A 15407-nucleotide genomic window follows, 5' to 3' on the forward strand; every position below is an offset into this window, starting at 1 on the left:
TCCTCCGTCTCCTCAGTCTCCTTAGCCTCCTCAGTCTCCTCAGTCTCCTCAGCCTCCTCAGCCTCCTTCGTCTCCTCAGCCTCCTCCGTCTCCTCAGCCTCCTCCGTCTCCTCAGTCTCCTCAGCCTCCTCAGTCTCCTCAGCCTCCTCCGTCTCCTCAACCTCCTCCGTCTCCTCCGCCTTCTCCGTCTCCTCTGCCTCCTCAGTCTCCTCCGTCTCCTCCGTCTCCTCTGCCTCCTCAGTCTCCTCCGTCTCCTCAACCTCCTCCGTCTCCTCAGCCTCCTCAGTCTCCTCCGCCTTCTCCGTCTCCTCAGCCTCCTCCGTCTCCTCAACCTCCTCCGTCTCCTCAGCCTCCTCAGTCTACTCAGCCTCCTCAACCTCCTCCGTCTCCTCAGTCTCCTCAGCCTTCTCCGTCTCCTCAGTCTCCTCCGCCTTCTCAGCCTCCTCCGTCTCCTCAGCCTCCTCCGTCTCCTCAGCCTCCTCAGCCTCCTCCGTCTCCTCAGTCTCCTCAGCCTCCTCCGTCTCCTCAGCCTCCTCCGTCTCCTCAGCCTCCTCCGTCTCCTCAGCCTTCTCCGTCTCCTCAGTCTCCTCCGCCTCCTCAGTCTCCTCAGCCTCCTCAGTCTCCTTAGCCTCCTCAGTCTCCTTAGCCTCCTCAGTCTCCTCCGTCTCCTTAGCCTCCTCAGTCTCCTCAGTCTCCTCAGCCTTCTCCGTCTCCTCAGTCTCCTCAGCCTTCTCCGTCTCCTCAGTCTCCTCAGTCTCCTCAGCCTCCTCAGTCTCCTCCGTCTCCTCAGCCTCCTCAGTCTCCTCCGCCTCCTCAGTCTCCTCCGTCTCCTCAGCCTCCTCAGCCTCCTCGGCCTCCTCAGTCTCCTTAGCCTCCTCAGTCTCCTCAGTCTCCTCAGCCTCCTCAGTCTCCTCAGCCTCCTCAGCCTTCTCCGTCTCCTCAGTCTCCTCAGTCTCCTCAGCCTCCTCAGTCTCCTCAGTCTCCTCAGCCTCCTCAGTCTCCTTAGCCTCCTCAGTCTCCTCAGTCTCCTCAGCCTCCTCAGTCTCCTCAGCCTCCTCAGCCTTCTCCGTCTCCTCAGTCTACTCAGCCTGTCTCCGTCTCCTCAGTCTCCTTAGCCTCCTCAGTCTCCTCAGTCTCCTTAGCCTCCTCAGTCTCCTCAGTCTCCTCAGCCTCCTCAGTCTCCTCCGCCTCCTCAGTCTCCTTAGCCTCCTCAGTCTCCTTAGCCTCCTCCGTCTCCTTAGCCTCCTCAGTCTCCTCAGTCTCCTCCGTCTCCTCAGCCTCCTCAGTCTCCTCCGTCTCCTCAGCCTCCTCCGTCTCCTCCGTCTCCTCAGCCTCCTCAGCCTCCTCAGTCTCCTCAGCCTCCTCAGTCTGTCTCCTCAGCCTTCTCCGTCTCCTCAGTCTCCTTAGCCTCCTCAGTCTCCTCCGCCTCCTCAGCCTTCTCCGTCTCCTCAGTCTCCTCGGCCTCCTCAGTCTGTCTCCTCAGCCTCCTCAGCCTCCCCAGTCTGTCTCCTCAGCCTCCTCAGTCTCCTCCGCCTCCTCAGCCTTCTCCGTCTCCTCAGTCTCCTCAGTCTCCTCCGCCTCCTCAGCCTTCTCCGTCTCCTCAGTCTCCTTAGCCTCCTCAGTCTCCTCCGCCTCCTCAGCCTTCTCCGTCTCCTCAGTCTCCTCGGCCTCCTCAGTCTCCTCAGTCTCCTCCGCCTCCTCAGTCTGTCTCCTCAGCCTCCTCAGTCTCCTCCGCCTCCTCAGTCTGTCTCCTCAGCCTCCTCAGTCTCCTCAGTCTCCTCAGTCTCCTCCGCCTCCTCAGCCTTCTCCGTCTCCTCAGTCTCCTCGGCCTCCTCAGTCTCCTCGGTCTCCTCAGCCTCCTCAGTCTCCTCAGCCTCCTCAGTCTCCTCAGCCTCCTCAGTCTCCTCAGTCTCCTCCGCCTCCTCAGTCTGTCTCCTCAGCCTCCTCAGCCTCCCCAGTCTGTCTCCTCAGCCTCCTCAGTCTCCTCCGCCTCCTCAGCCTTCTCCGTCTCCTCAGTCTCCTCAGTCTCCTCCGCCTCCTCAGCCTTCTCCGTCTCCTCAGTCTCCTTAGCCTCCTCAGTCTCCTCCGCCTCCTCAGCCTTCTCCGTCTCCTCAGTCTCCTCGGCCTCCTCAGTCTCCTCAGTCTCCTCCGCCTCCTCAGTCTGTCTCCTCAGCCTCCTCAGTCTCCTCGGCCTCCTCGGCCTCCTCAGTCTCCTCAGTCTCCTCCGTCTCCTCAGTCTCAGTCAGTTTTCACGGATTTTTCCGTCTTGTCCCGCCCCCGTCCTGCTCAGGATACAGAGAAGCCAGGGGGCGGGGTACAGCGTCCTCCTCCTCTCCAGCTCCCGGGCTGTCTGCTGCAGAGCCGGCACCTCCCCCATCCCCTCCCCTGGGAGGCAGAGCCCTCCCTGTCCTCAGGCTGCCACTTGCAGGCACATGGATGGATGGATGGATGGAGCAGGGCAGAATGTCATATTCTCTGCACTGCCCCTGCACAGCAGCCCCAGGGGATCATCCTCCGTGCAGGCAGGAGCTCTCCAGCTCTGCTACATCATCCCCTCCGTGCAGGCAGGAGCTCTCCAGCTCTGCTACATCATCCCCTCCGTGCAGGCAGGAGCTCTCCAGCTCTGCTACATCATCCCCTCCGTGCAGGCAGGAGCTCTCCAGCTCTGCTACATCATCCCCTCCGTGCAGGCAGGAGCTCTCCAGCTCTGCTACATCACCCCCTCCGTGCAGGCAGGAGCTCTCCAGCTCTGCTACATCATCCCCTCCGTGCAGGCAGGAGCTCTCCAGCTCTGCTACATCATCCCCTCCGTGCAGGCAGGAGCTCTCCAGCTCTGCTACATCATCCCCTCCGTGCAGGCAGGAGCTCTCCAGCTCTGCTACATCACCCCCTCCGTGCAGGCAGGAGCTCTCCAGCTCTGCTACATCATCCCCTCCGTGCAGGCAGGAGCTCTCCAGCTCTGCTACATCACCCCCTCCGTGCAGGCAGGAGCTCTCCAGCTCTGCTACATCATCCCCTCCGTGCAGGCAGGAGCTCTCCAGCTCTGCTACATCATCCCCTCCGTGCAGGCAGGAGCTCTCCAGCTCTGCTACATCATCCCCTCCGTGCAGGCAGGAGCTCTCCAGCTCTGCTACATCATCCCCTCCGTGCAGGCAGGAGCTCTCCAGCTCTGCTACATCATCCCCTCCGTGCAGGCAGGAGCTCTCCAGCTCTGCTACATCACCCCCTCCGTGCAGGCAGGAGCTCTCCAGCTCTGCTACATCATCCCCTCCGTGCAGGCAGGAGCTCTCCAGCTCTGCTACATCACCCCCTCCGTGCAGGCAGGAGCTCTCCAGCTCTGCTACATCATCCCCTCCGTGCAGGCAGGAGCTCTCCAGCTCTGCTACATCATCCCCTCCGTGCAGGCAGGAGCTCTCCAGCTCTGCTACATCATCCCCTCCGTGCAGGCAGGAGCTCTCCAGCTCTGCTACATCATCCCCTCCGTGCAGGCAGGAGCTCTCCAGCTCTGCTACATCATCCCCTCCGTGCAGGCAGGAGCTCTCCAGCTCTGCTACATCACCCCCTCCGTGCAGGCAGGAGCTCTCCAGCTCTGCTACATCATCCCCTCCGTGCAGGCAGGAGCTCTCCAGCTCTGCTACATCACCCCCTCCGTGCAGGCAGGAGCTCTCCAGCTCTGCTACATCATCCCCTCCGTGCAGGCAGGAGCTCTCCAGCTCTGCTACATCACCCCCTCCGTGCAGGCAGGAGCTCTCCAGCTCTGCTACATCACCCCCTCCGTGCAGGCAGGAGCTCTCCAGCTCTGCTACATCATCCCCTCCGTGCAGGCAGGAGCTCTCCAGCTCTGCTACATCACCCCCTCCGTGCAGGCAGGAGCTCTCCAGCTCTGCTACATCACCCCCTCCGTGCAGGCAGGAGCTCTCCAGCTCTGCTACATCACCCCCTCCGTGCAGGCAGGAGCTCTCCAGCTCTGCTACATCACCCCCTCCGTGCAGGCAGGAGCTCTCCAGCTCTGCTACATCACCCCCTCCGTGCAGGCAGGAGCTCTCCAGCTCTGCTACATCACCCCCTCCGTGCAGGCAGGAGCTCTCCAGCTCTGCTACATCACCCCCTCCGTGCAGGCAGGAGCTCTCCAGCTCTGCTACATCACCCCCTCCGTGCAGGCAGGAGCTCTCCAGCTCTGCTACATCACCCCCTCCGTGCAGGCAGGAGCTCTCCAGCTCTGCTACATCATCCCCTCCGTGCAGGCAGGAGCTCTCCAGCTCTGCTACATCACCCCCTCCGTGCAGGCAGGAGCTCTCCAGCTCTGCTACATCATCCCCTCCGTGCAGGCAGGAGCTCTCCAGCTCTGCTACATCACCCCCTCCGTGCAGGCAGGAGCTCTCCAGCTCTGCTACATCACCCCCTCCGTGCAGGCAGGAGCTCTCCAGCTCTGCTACATCACCCCCTCCGTGCAGGCAGGAGCTCTCCAGCTCTGCTACATCATCCCCTCCGTGCAGGCAGGAGCTCTCCAGCTCTGCTACATCACCCCCTCCGTGCAGGCAGGAGCTCTCCAGCTCTGCTACATCACCCCCTCCGTGCAGGCAGGAGCTCTCCAGCTCTGCTACATCACCCCCTCCGTGCAGGCAGGAGCTCTCCAGCACTGCTACATCACCCCCTCCGTGCAGGCAGGAGCTCTCAAGCTCTGCTACATCACCCCCTCCGTGCAGGCAGGAGCTCTCCAGCTCTGCTACATCACCCCCTCCGTGCAGGCAGGAGCTCTCCAGCTCTGCTACATCACCCCCTCCGTGCAGGCAGGAGCTCTCCAGCTCTGCTACATCATCCCCTCAGTGCAGGCAGGAGCTCTCCAGCTCTGCTACATCACCCCCTCCGTGCAGGCAGGAGCTCTCCAGCTCTGCTACATCACCCCCTCCGTGCAGGCAGGAGCTCTCCAGCTCTGCTACATCAATAGCTCCCTTCCCCCACCTCCTCCTGCTCTTCACTGAAGTTCGTCTGATGAAGCAGAGCCGAGTGTGTGCAGCTGCTGCAGTGTGATAACAGGTACTCTACAGTGACTGCAGGCAGCAGCTAAAGGGTTAAACACTTTCCCCCATAGACCCCCTGCCCCCATCCCTAACCCCCCCCCAGTGCCTTCTATTCTGTTTTTATTGTACCATATACTTAACCCCTTAAGGACGCAGGGTTTTTCTCTCATTTCTCGCTCTCCAACTTCAAAAATCCATAACTTTTTCAGTTTTCCGTGCACAGAGCTGTGTGAGGCTTATTTTGTGCGTAACAAATTTTACTTTCCCGTAATGTTATTTATTTTATCATGCCGTGTACTGCGAAGCTGCAAAAAATTCCAAATGTGGAAAATTTTTTAAAAAGACCGCACGTGTCACGTTCTTGTGGGCTCAGTTTTTTCGACTTTGACTGTGCACTCAAAATAACACGTCAGCTTTATTCTTTGGTTCGGTGCGATCGCGGTGACACCGGATTTATAGGTTTTATTGTGTTTTAATACATTTTCAAAAATTAAACGAATGTGTGCAAAAAACAAAAATAAAAAAATTTTGCCATCTTCTGACGCTAATAACTTTTTCATACTTTGGCGCACGGAGCTGGGGGTGGGGTCATTTTTGGCGAAATGAGCCGACGTTTTCACTGCTGCCATTTTGAGGTCTGTGCGACATTTTGATCATTTTAAATTTCATTTTTTATGTGATGTAAAAAGGTGTAAAAGTCGCATTTCGGACATTTGGGCGCCATTTCCCGTCTCGGAGGTCACCGCCGGCCGTAACCGTTTTTATATTTTGATAGATCGGGCATTTTGGGACGCGGCGATACCTGATGTGTCTGTGATCTTTACTGTTTATTATGTTTTATATCCGTTCTAGGGAAAGGGAGGTGATTAGAATTTTTAATATTTTATACATTTTTTTTTATTTTTAAAACCTGTTTTTTCTTTTTTTCCACTATTTCTTAGACCCTCTGGGGTACATTAACCCTAGATGGTCAGATCGCTCCTACCATATACTGCAATACTTCTGGCTCATTGTAACGAATCTGCAGAAGCCATGTAGCCTCGTGTCAAAAGAAGACCCGAGGCTACCACGGCAAACGATCGCCGCCCCCCGATGACGTTCGGGGGCACAGCGATCGTAAAAAAGACTTTGCCGGCGACAATGACCGACTGCGGTTATTAGCGGTGGGGGTTTTCTGCAACATGCAAAACCCCCCACCTTGTATGAAGAGGACTCAGCCCGTGAGCCCTCTTCATACACTCCTTATACCTCTGCGCCGTAGAGCTACGACACAGAGCGTTAAGGGGTTAAAGGGGTTTTCCCACAAATACAAATACCCCTTTAACCCCTTAACGCTCTGTGTCGTAGCTCTACGGCGCAGAGGTATAAGGAGTGTATGAAGAGGATGTGCCGCGTTTTCCCATCTTTTTGAAACTCAAGAATTTCGTTCGCAGTCCAAGCGGCTGAACGCGATGCACTCCCACACGTGCTAGCCATACGTGGTTGAATACGATTTCCCGATGTGAACCGTTCCCAAGAAGCGTGACGAGTGGGTGAGCTGCACACAAACTTTTTTTACTATTAACCTGCTGATGTGTGGGGGTTTCAGTGATGTGACCCCCATAGATCATGAAAACGAGGGGTGTGTTGGGGTCCACATAAGGTCCATGTCATCGCTCTATGACAGTAATGGAGCAGAATGGTCATACACGGCCGTCTGCTCCATTACTCTGACCGAACGATTTTTGCGTTTCCATATTTCACTCCCCACTTTCAAAAATCAATAACTTTTTTATTTTTCCACGTACAGAGCTGTGTGCGGCCTGTTTCTGCGTAACTTATATTTCCTAGTGACAGTATTAAATATTCCAGGCCCTGTACTGGGAAGTGGGAAGGAAAATATCAAATGTGGTTTTTATGGCTTTCACTGCGCGCTCAATAGGACCCCTCCCCTTTACTGCGCTCCATAGGACCCCTCCCCTTTACTGCGCTCCATAGGACCCCTCCCCTTTACTGCGCTCCATAGGACCCCTCCCCTTTACTGCGCTCCTCAGGACTCCTCCCCTTTACTGCGCTCCTTAGGACTCCTCCCCTTTACTGCGCTCCTCAGGACTCCTCCCCTTTACTGCGCTCCTTAGGACTCCTCCCCTTTACTGCGCTCCATAGGACCCCTCCCCTTTACTGCGCTCCATAGGACCCCTCCCCTTTACTGCGCTCCATAGGACCCCTCCCCTTTACTGCGCTCCATAGGACCCCTCCCCTTTACTGCGCTCCTTAGGACTCCTCCCCTTTACTGCGCTCCATAGGACCCCTCCCCTTTACTGCGCTCCATAGGACCCCTCCCCTTTACTGCGCTCCATAGGACCCCTCCCCTTTACTGCGCTCCATAGGACCCCTCCCCTTTACTGCGCTCCATAGGACCCCTCCCCTTTACTGCGCTCCATAGGACCCCTCCCCTTTACTGCGCTCCATAGGACCCCTCCCCTTTACTGCGCTCCATAGGACCCCTCCCCTTTACTGCGCTCCATAGGACCCCTCCCCTTTACTGCGCTCCATAGGACCCCTCCCCTTTACTGCGCTCCATAGGACCCCTCCCCTTTACTGCGCTCCATAGGACCCCTCCCCTTTATTGCGCTCCATAGGACCCCTCCCCTTTACTGCGCTCCATAGGACCCCTCCCCTTTACTGCGCTCCATAGGACCCCTCCCCTTTACTGCGCTCCATAGGACCCCTCCCCTTTACTGCGCTCCATAGGACCCCTCCCCTTTACTGCGCTCCTTAGGACTCCTCCCCTTTACTGCGCTCCATAGGACCCCTCCCCTTTACTGCGCTCCATAGGACCCCTCCCCTTTACTGCGCTCCATAGGACCCCTCCCCTTTACTGCGCTCCATAGGACCCCTCCCCTTTACTGCGCTCCATAGGACCCTCCCCTTTACTGCGCTCCATAGGACCCCTCCCCTTTACTGCGCTCCATAGGACCCCTCCCCTTTACTGCGCTCCATAGGACCCCTCCCCTTTACTGCGCTCCATAGGACCCCTCCCCTTTACTGCGCTCCATAGGACCCCTCCCCTTTACTGCGCTCCATAGGACCCCTCCCCTTTACTGCGCTCCATAGGACCCCTCCCCTTTACTGCGCTCCATAGGACCCCTCCCCTTTACTGCGCTCCATAGGACTCCTCCCCTTTACTGCGCTCCATAGGACCCCTCCCCTTTACTGCGCTCCATAGGACCCCTCCCCTTTACTGCGCTCCATAGGACCCCTCCCCTTTACTGCGCTCCATAGGACCCCTCCCCTTTACTGCGCTCCATAGGACCCCTCCCCTTTACTGCGCTCCATAGGACACCCCTCCCCTTTACTGCGCTCCATAGGACTCCTCCCCTTTACTGCGCTCCATAGGACCCCTCCCCTTTACTGCGCTCCATAGGACCCCTCCCCTTTACTGCGCTCCATAGGACCCCTCCCCTTTACTGCGCTCCATAGGACCCCTCCCCTTTACTGCGCTCCATAGGACCCCTCCCCTTTACTGCGCTCCATAGGACCCCTCCCCTTTACTGCGCTCCATAGGACCCCTCCCCTTTACTGCGCTCCATAGGACCCCTCCCCTTTACTGCGCTCCATAGGACCCCTCCCCTTTACTGCGCTCCATAGGACCCCTCCCCTTTACTGCGCTCCATAGGACCCCTCCCCTTTACTTCGCTCCATAGGACCCCTCCCCTTTACTGCGCTCCATAGGACCCCTCCCCTTTACTGCGCTCCATAGGACCCCTCCCCTTTACTGCGCTCTATAGGACCTCTCCCCTTTACTGCGCTCCATAGGACCCCTCCCCTTTGCTGCGCTCCATAGGACACCCCTCCCCTTTACTGCGCTCCATAGGACCCCTCCCCTTTACTGCGCTCCATAGGACCCCTCCCCTTTACTGCGCTCCATAGGACCCCTCCCCTTTAATGCGACAACAAGCATGTCCCCCCCCCTAGACAACGAGCATTTCCCCCCCTAGACAACGAGCATGTCTCCCCCTGACCCCTAGACAACGAGCATGTCTCCCCCTGACCCCTAGACAACGAGCATGTCTCCCCCTGACCCCTAGACAACGAGCATGTCCCCCCCAAGACAACGAGCATGTCCCCCCCCCCAGACAACGAGCATTCCCCCCCCTAGACAATGAGCATGTCTCCCCCCGACTCCTAGACAACGAGCATGTCCCCCCCTAGACAACGAGCATGTCTCCCCCTGACCCCTAGACAACGAGCATGTCTTCCCCCCCCTAGACAACGAGCATTCCCCCCCCCTAGACAACGAGCATGTCTCCCCCTGACCCCTAGACAACGAGCATGTCCCCCCCCAAGACAACGAGCATGTCCCCCCCTAGACAACGAGCATGTCTCCCCCCCAGACAACGAGCATTCCCCCCCCCTAGACAATGAGCATGTCTCCCCCCGACTCCTAGACAACAAGCATGTCCCCCCCCCTAGACAACGAGCATTTCCCCCCCCTAGACAACGAGCATGTCTCCCCCTGACCCCTAGACAACGAGCATGTCCCCCCCCCCTAGACAACAAGCATGTCCCCCCCTAGACAACGAGCATTTCCCCCCTAGACAACGAGCATTTCCCCCCCCCTAGACAACGAGCATGTCTCCCCCTGACCCCTAGACAACGAGCATGTCCCCCCCCAAGACAACGAGCATGCCCCCCCCCTAGACAACGAGCATGTTCCCCCCCCAGACAACGAGCATTCCCCCCCCCTAGACAATGAGCATGTCTCCCCCCGACTCCTAGACAACGAGCATGTCCCCCCCCCTAGACAACGAGCATTTCACCCCCCCTAGACAACGAGCATGTCTCCCCCTGACCCCTAGACAACGAGCATGTCCCCCCCCCCAGACAACGAGCATTCCCCCCCCTAGACAATGAGCATGTCTCCCCCCGACTCCTAGACAACGAGCATGTCCCCCCCCCTAGACAACAAGCATTTCCCCCCCCAGACAACGAGCATGTCTACCCCCGACCCCTAGACAACGAGCATTTCCCCCCCCTAGACAACGAGCATGTCTCCCCCTGACCCCTAGACAACGAGCATCCCCCCCCCCTAGACAATGAGCATGTCTCCCCCCGACTCCTAGACAACGAGCATGTTCCCCCCCCTAGACAACGAGCATGTCTCCCCCTGACCCCTAGACAACGAGCATGCCCCCCCCCTAGACAACGAGAATGTCCCTCCCCCAGACAACGAGCATTCCCCCCCCCTAGACAATGAGCATGTCTCCCCCCGACTCCTAGACAACGAGCATGTCCCCCCCCCAGACAACGAGCATGTCTACCCCCCCCCCCTAGACAACGAGCATGTCCCCCCCCCCTAGACAACGAGCATGTTCCCCCCCCTAGACAACGAGCATGTCTCCCCCTGACCCCTAGACAACGAGCATGCCCCCCCCTAGACAACGAGAATGTCCCTCCCCCAGACAACGAGCATTCCCCCCCCCCCTAGACAATGAGCATGTCTCCCCCCGACTCCTAGACAACGAGCATGTCCCCCCCCCCTAGACAACGAGCATGTCTACCCCCCCCCCCTAGACAACGAGCATTTCCCCCCCCCCTAGACAACGAGCATGTCCCCCCCCCCTAGACAACGAGCATGTCCCCCCCCTAGACAACGAGCATGTCCGCCCCCTAGACAACGAGAATGTCCCTCCCCCAGACAACGAGCATTCCCCCCCCCCCTAGACAATGAGCATGTCTCCCCCCGACTCCTAGACAACGAGCATGTCCCCCCCCCCTAGACAACGAGCATGTCTACCCCCCCCCCCTAGACAACGAGCATTTCCCCCCCCCCTAGACAACGAGCATGTCCCCCCCCCCTAGACAACGAGCATGTCCCCCCCCTAGACAACGAGCATGTCCTCCCCTGTGGCTGCGTGCCCTTTTTGTGTGTAGGTTTTTTTGATTTTTGTCTTCCAGGACCGTGCCTGCTGTGGACTGCTTCGGATTCGAAGGATTACGTCGATGACCGACATTTCTAACAAATAAAATGGTCAACGAGGGTGTGTCTGCGTTTTTTGTTCAATAAAATTTTCTGAAAACGGTGTGATTATTTATTTTTTTGCGACACTCTTCATAGTTTGCCGTAGTAGTGGTGCCGGCTAGGTGACGGTGCTCATTACTAAGGGCTGGCCTTAGTGTTTGCACTACACTAACGCCCATACCATTACCCCGGTACCCACCGCCACCAGGGGTGCCGGGAAGAGCCGGGTACAAACCAGTACCTGACCGTCTATAGATGGTCAGGTGTTGGGGCGGCTGCAGGCTGTTATTGTTGCGCTGGAATAGCCCCCTAACAGTGGCCTATCCCAGCTCAGTAATGGCGGCTGCTGCGGCTTTATTGTATCTGGCTGATTTGAACAATAGGGGCACCCCATGCCGTTTTTCCCCCCATTTTTTTGTAAAAATGGGGGAAACAGCCTGGGAGCCCCCTTTAAAGGGGGAACCCCACGCATATTTTTGTCAAAAATTTGAAGAAAAAACGGCATGGGGTGCCCCCTATTGTTCAAATCAGCCAGATACAATAAAGCCGCAGCAGCCGCCATTACTGAGCTGGGATAGGCCACTGTTAGGGGGCTATTCCAGCGCAACAATAACAGCCTGCAGCCGCCCCACTACCTGACCATCTATAGATGGTCAGGTACTGGTTTGTACCCGGCTCTTCCCGGCACCCCTGGTGGCGGTGGGTACCGGGGTAATGGTATGGGCGTTAGTGTAGTGCAAACACTAAGGCCAGCCCTTAGTAATGAGCACCGTCACCTAGCCGGCACCACTACTACGGCAAACTATGAAGAGTGTCGCAAAAAAATAAATAATCAAACCGTTTTCAGAAAATTTTATTGGAGAAAAAACGCAGACACACCCTCGTTGACCATTTTATTTGTTAGAAATGTCGGTCATAGACGTAATCCTTCGAATCCGAAGCAGTCCACAGCAGGCACGGTCCTGGAAGACAAAAATAACACAAACACACAAAAAAGGGCACGCAGCCACAGGGGGGGACATGCTCGTTGTCTAGGGGGGGGGGCATGCTCGTTGTCTAGGGCAGACATGCTCGTTGTCTAGGGGGGGGCATGCTCGTTGTCTAGGGGGGGACATGCTCGTTGTCTAGGGGGGGACATGCTCGTTGTCTGGGGGCGGACATGCTCGTTGTCTAGGGGAGGACATGCTCGTTGTCTAGGGGAGGACATGCTCATTGTCTAGGAGGGCATGCTCGTTGTCTGGGGGGGGGGGGACATGCTCGTTGTCTAGGGGGAGTGGAATATGCCCCCCAATTATATACATAAATATACATTGGTGCCAGTGGATGCGTTGAAGGTATGAGCAGTGGCGTGGGCAGGGGATGTGGTTAGGGGGCGTGGCTAGGGTGTGGCTTCTGTGGGTAAAAAAAATCGCCGCGGCGCCATTTTGTCCCTCTTTCTCCTCCACAAAAGTTGGGAGGTATCTGATACCCCCCCCTGCCCTCCAGAAGATACCCCCCCTGGCTACCTATATACTGGGGGCATGTGCTGTGGCTACCTATATACTGGGGGCATGTGCTGTGACTACCTATCTACTGGGGGGGTCATGTGCTGTGGCTACCTATATACTGGGGGCATGTGCTGTGGCTACCTATCTACTGGGGGGTCATGTGCTGTGGCTACCTATCTACTGGGGGCATGTGCTGTGGCTACCTATCTACTGGGGGCATGTGCTGTGGCTACCTATCTACTGGGGTCATGTGCTGTGGCTACCTATCTACTGGGGTCATGTGCTGTGGCTACCTATCTACTGGGGTCATGTGCTATGGCTACCTATCTACTGGGGTCATGTGCTGTGGCTACCTATCTACTGGGGTCATGTGCTGTGGCTACCTATCTACTGGGGTCATGTGCTGTGGCTACCTATCTACTGGGGGCATGTGCTGTGGCTACCTATCTACTGGGGGCATGTGCTGTGGCTACCTATCTACTGGGGGCATGTGCTGTGGCTACCTATCTACTGGGGGCATGTGCTGCGGCTACCTATCTACTGGGGGCATGTGCTGTGGCTACCTATCTACTGGGGGCATGTGCTGTGGCTACCTATCTACTGGGGGCATGTGCTGCGGCTACCAGAAGATAGCTCCTGCCCTCCAGAAGATATCTTGTACCCTCAAGAAGATACTGAGGAGCTGACTGCAGGGAGCACTGATAAGTGAATATTCTTCTTTTTTTTTGCTGTGGCTACCTATCTACTGGGGGCATGTGCTGTGACTACCTATCTACTGGGGGGTCATGTGCTGTGACTACCTATATACTGGGGGCATGTGCTGTGGCTACCTATATACTGGGGGCATGTGCTGTGGCTACCTATATACTGGGGGCATGTGCTGTGGCTACCTATATACTGGGGTCATGTGCTGTGGCTACCTATCTACTGGGGGGTCATGTGCTGTGACTACCTATATACTGGGGGGTCATGTGCTGTGGCTACCTATATACTGGGGGCATGTGCTGTGACTACCTATATACTGGGGGCATGTGCTGTGACTACCTATCTACTTGGGGGCATGTGCTGCGGCTACCTATCTACTGGGGGCATGTGCTGCGGCTACCTATCTACTGGGGGCATGTGCTGCGGCTACCTATCTACTGGGGGCATGTGCTGTGGCTACCTATATACTGGGGGCATGTGCTGTGGCTACCTATATACTGGGGGCATGTGCTGTGGCTACCTATATACTGGGGGCATGTGCTGTGGCTACCTATATACTGGGGGCATGTGCTGTGGCTACCTATATACTGGGGGCATGTGCTGTGGCTACCTATCTACTGGGGGCATGTGCTGTGGCTACCTATCTACTGGGGGGTCATGTGCTGTGACTACCTATATACTGGGGGCATGTGCTGTGGCTACCTATCTACTGGGGGGTCATGTGCTGTGACTACCTATATACTGGGGGCATGTGCTGTGGCTACCTATATACTGGGGGCATGTGCTGTGACTACCTATATACTGGGGGCATGTGCTGTGACTACCTATCTACTTGGGGGCATGTGCTGCGGCTACCTATCTACTGGGGGCATGTGCTGCGGCTACCTATATACTGGGGGCATGTGCTGTGGCTACCTATATACTGGGGGCATGTGCTGTGGCTACCTATATACTGGGGGCATGTGCTGTGGCTACCTATCTACTGGGGGCATGTGCTGTGGCTACCTATCTACTGGGGGGTCATGTGCTGTGACTACCTATATACTGGGGGCATGTGCTGTGGCTACCTATATACTGGGGGCATGTGCTGTGGCTACCTATCTACTGGGGGGTCATGTGCTGTGACTACCTATATACTGGGGGCATGTGCTGTGGCTACCTATATACTGGGGGCATGTGCTGTGGCTACCTATCTACTGGGGGGTCATGTGCTGTGACTACCTATATACTGGGGGCATGTGCTGTGACTACCTATCTACTTGGGGGCATGTGCTGCGGCTACCTATCTACTGGGGGCATGTGCTGCGGCTACCTATCTACTGGGGGCATGTGCTGCGACTACCTACATACTGGGGGACATGTGGTATGGCTACCTATCTGGCAGCTGCCGGTCTTTATAGGAACCCAGGAAGTGGGCAGCGGCACACTGGCCCTTTAAATCCGCAAGTGCTGGGGAGCATGTGCATGTGGTACGGAATAACATTTTAAAATATGTGGCGTTCATGGCTCTTTCAGCCAAAAAGGTTCCGGACCCCTGCTCTAGAAGATACCTCCTGCCCTCCAGAAGATACCTCCTGCCCTCCAGAAGATACCTCCTGCCCTCCAGAAGATACCTCCTGCCCTCCAGAAGATACCTCCTGCCCTCCAGAAGAGACTTTGTACCCACCAGAAGATACCTCCTGCCCTCTAGAAGATACCTTATACCCTGTTGTTCTATTCAGTGATATACAGTCGGTTACACCCGATACATAGTTTTCTATACATAACGACGCGTAGCGGCTCTTCGTGTCCATCACTTGCTTCTTCCAGACGACATCATTCATTTTATTGTGGATTTCAAATTCTTTTCTATAGATTTATGTTTTAAATTGAAGAAATAAATGTGATTTCCAGCCTATGTAACGCAGCGGAGAGCCCCCCCCCCCTCCGGACGCGCCTTCTCCTCTGAGATACGTGTCAGCCGTGGGCTGTAGTCTACCCCTAGGACGTGGCGCACCGTGGTTTATGTGACCATGGATTCTCCACTTTGGAATTGATAAAACATCTGGAGGATTTCCAGGGTTTATGCGCTGGATGGTTCCCCGGATCTCAGGTTCTGTAACACCGAGAGACAAGCGTCATCAGGGACCCGGATCTTTGTCCGCAGATAACGTGTCTGTGTCTCTGGCTTTGGGTTTTTGTAGATAATTG

The sequence above is a fragment of the Engystomops pustulosus genome, unplaced genomic scaffold, assembly GCF_040894005.1.
Source record: "Engystomops pustulosus unplaced genomic scaffold, aEngPut4.maternal MAT_SCAFFOLD_259, whole genome shotgun sequence".
NCBI lineage: Eukaryota > Metazoa > Chordata > Amphibia > Anura > Leptodactylidae > Engystomops > Engystomops pustulosus.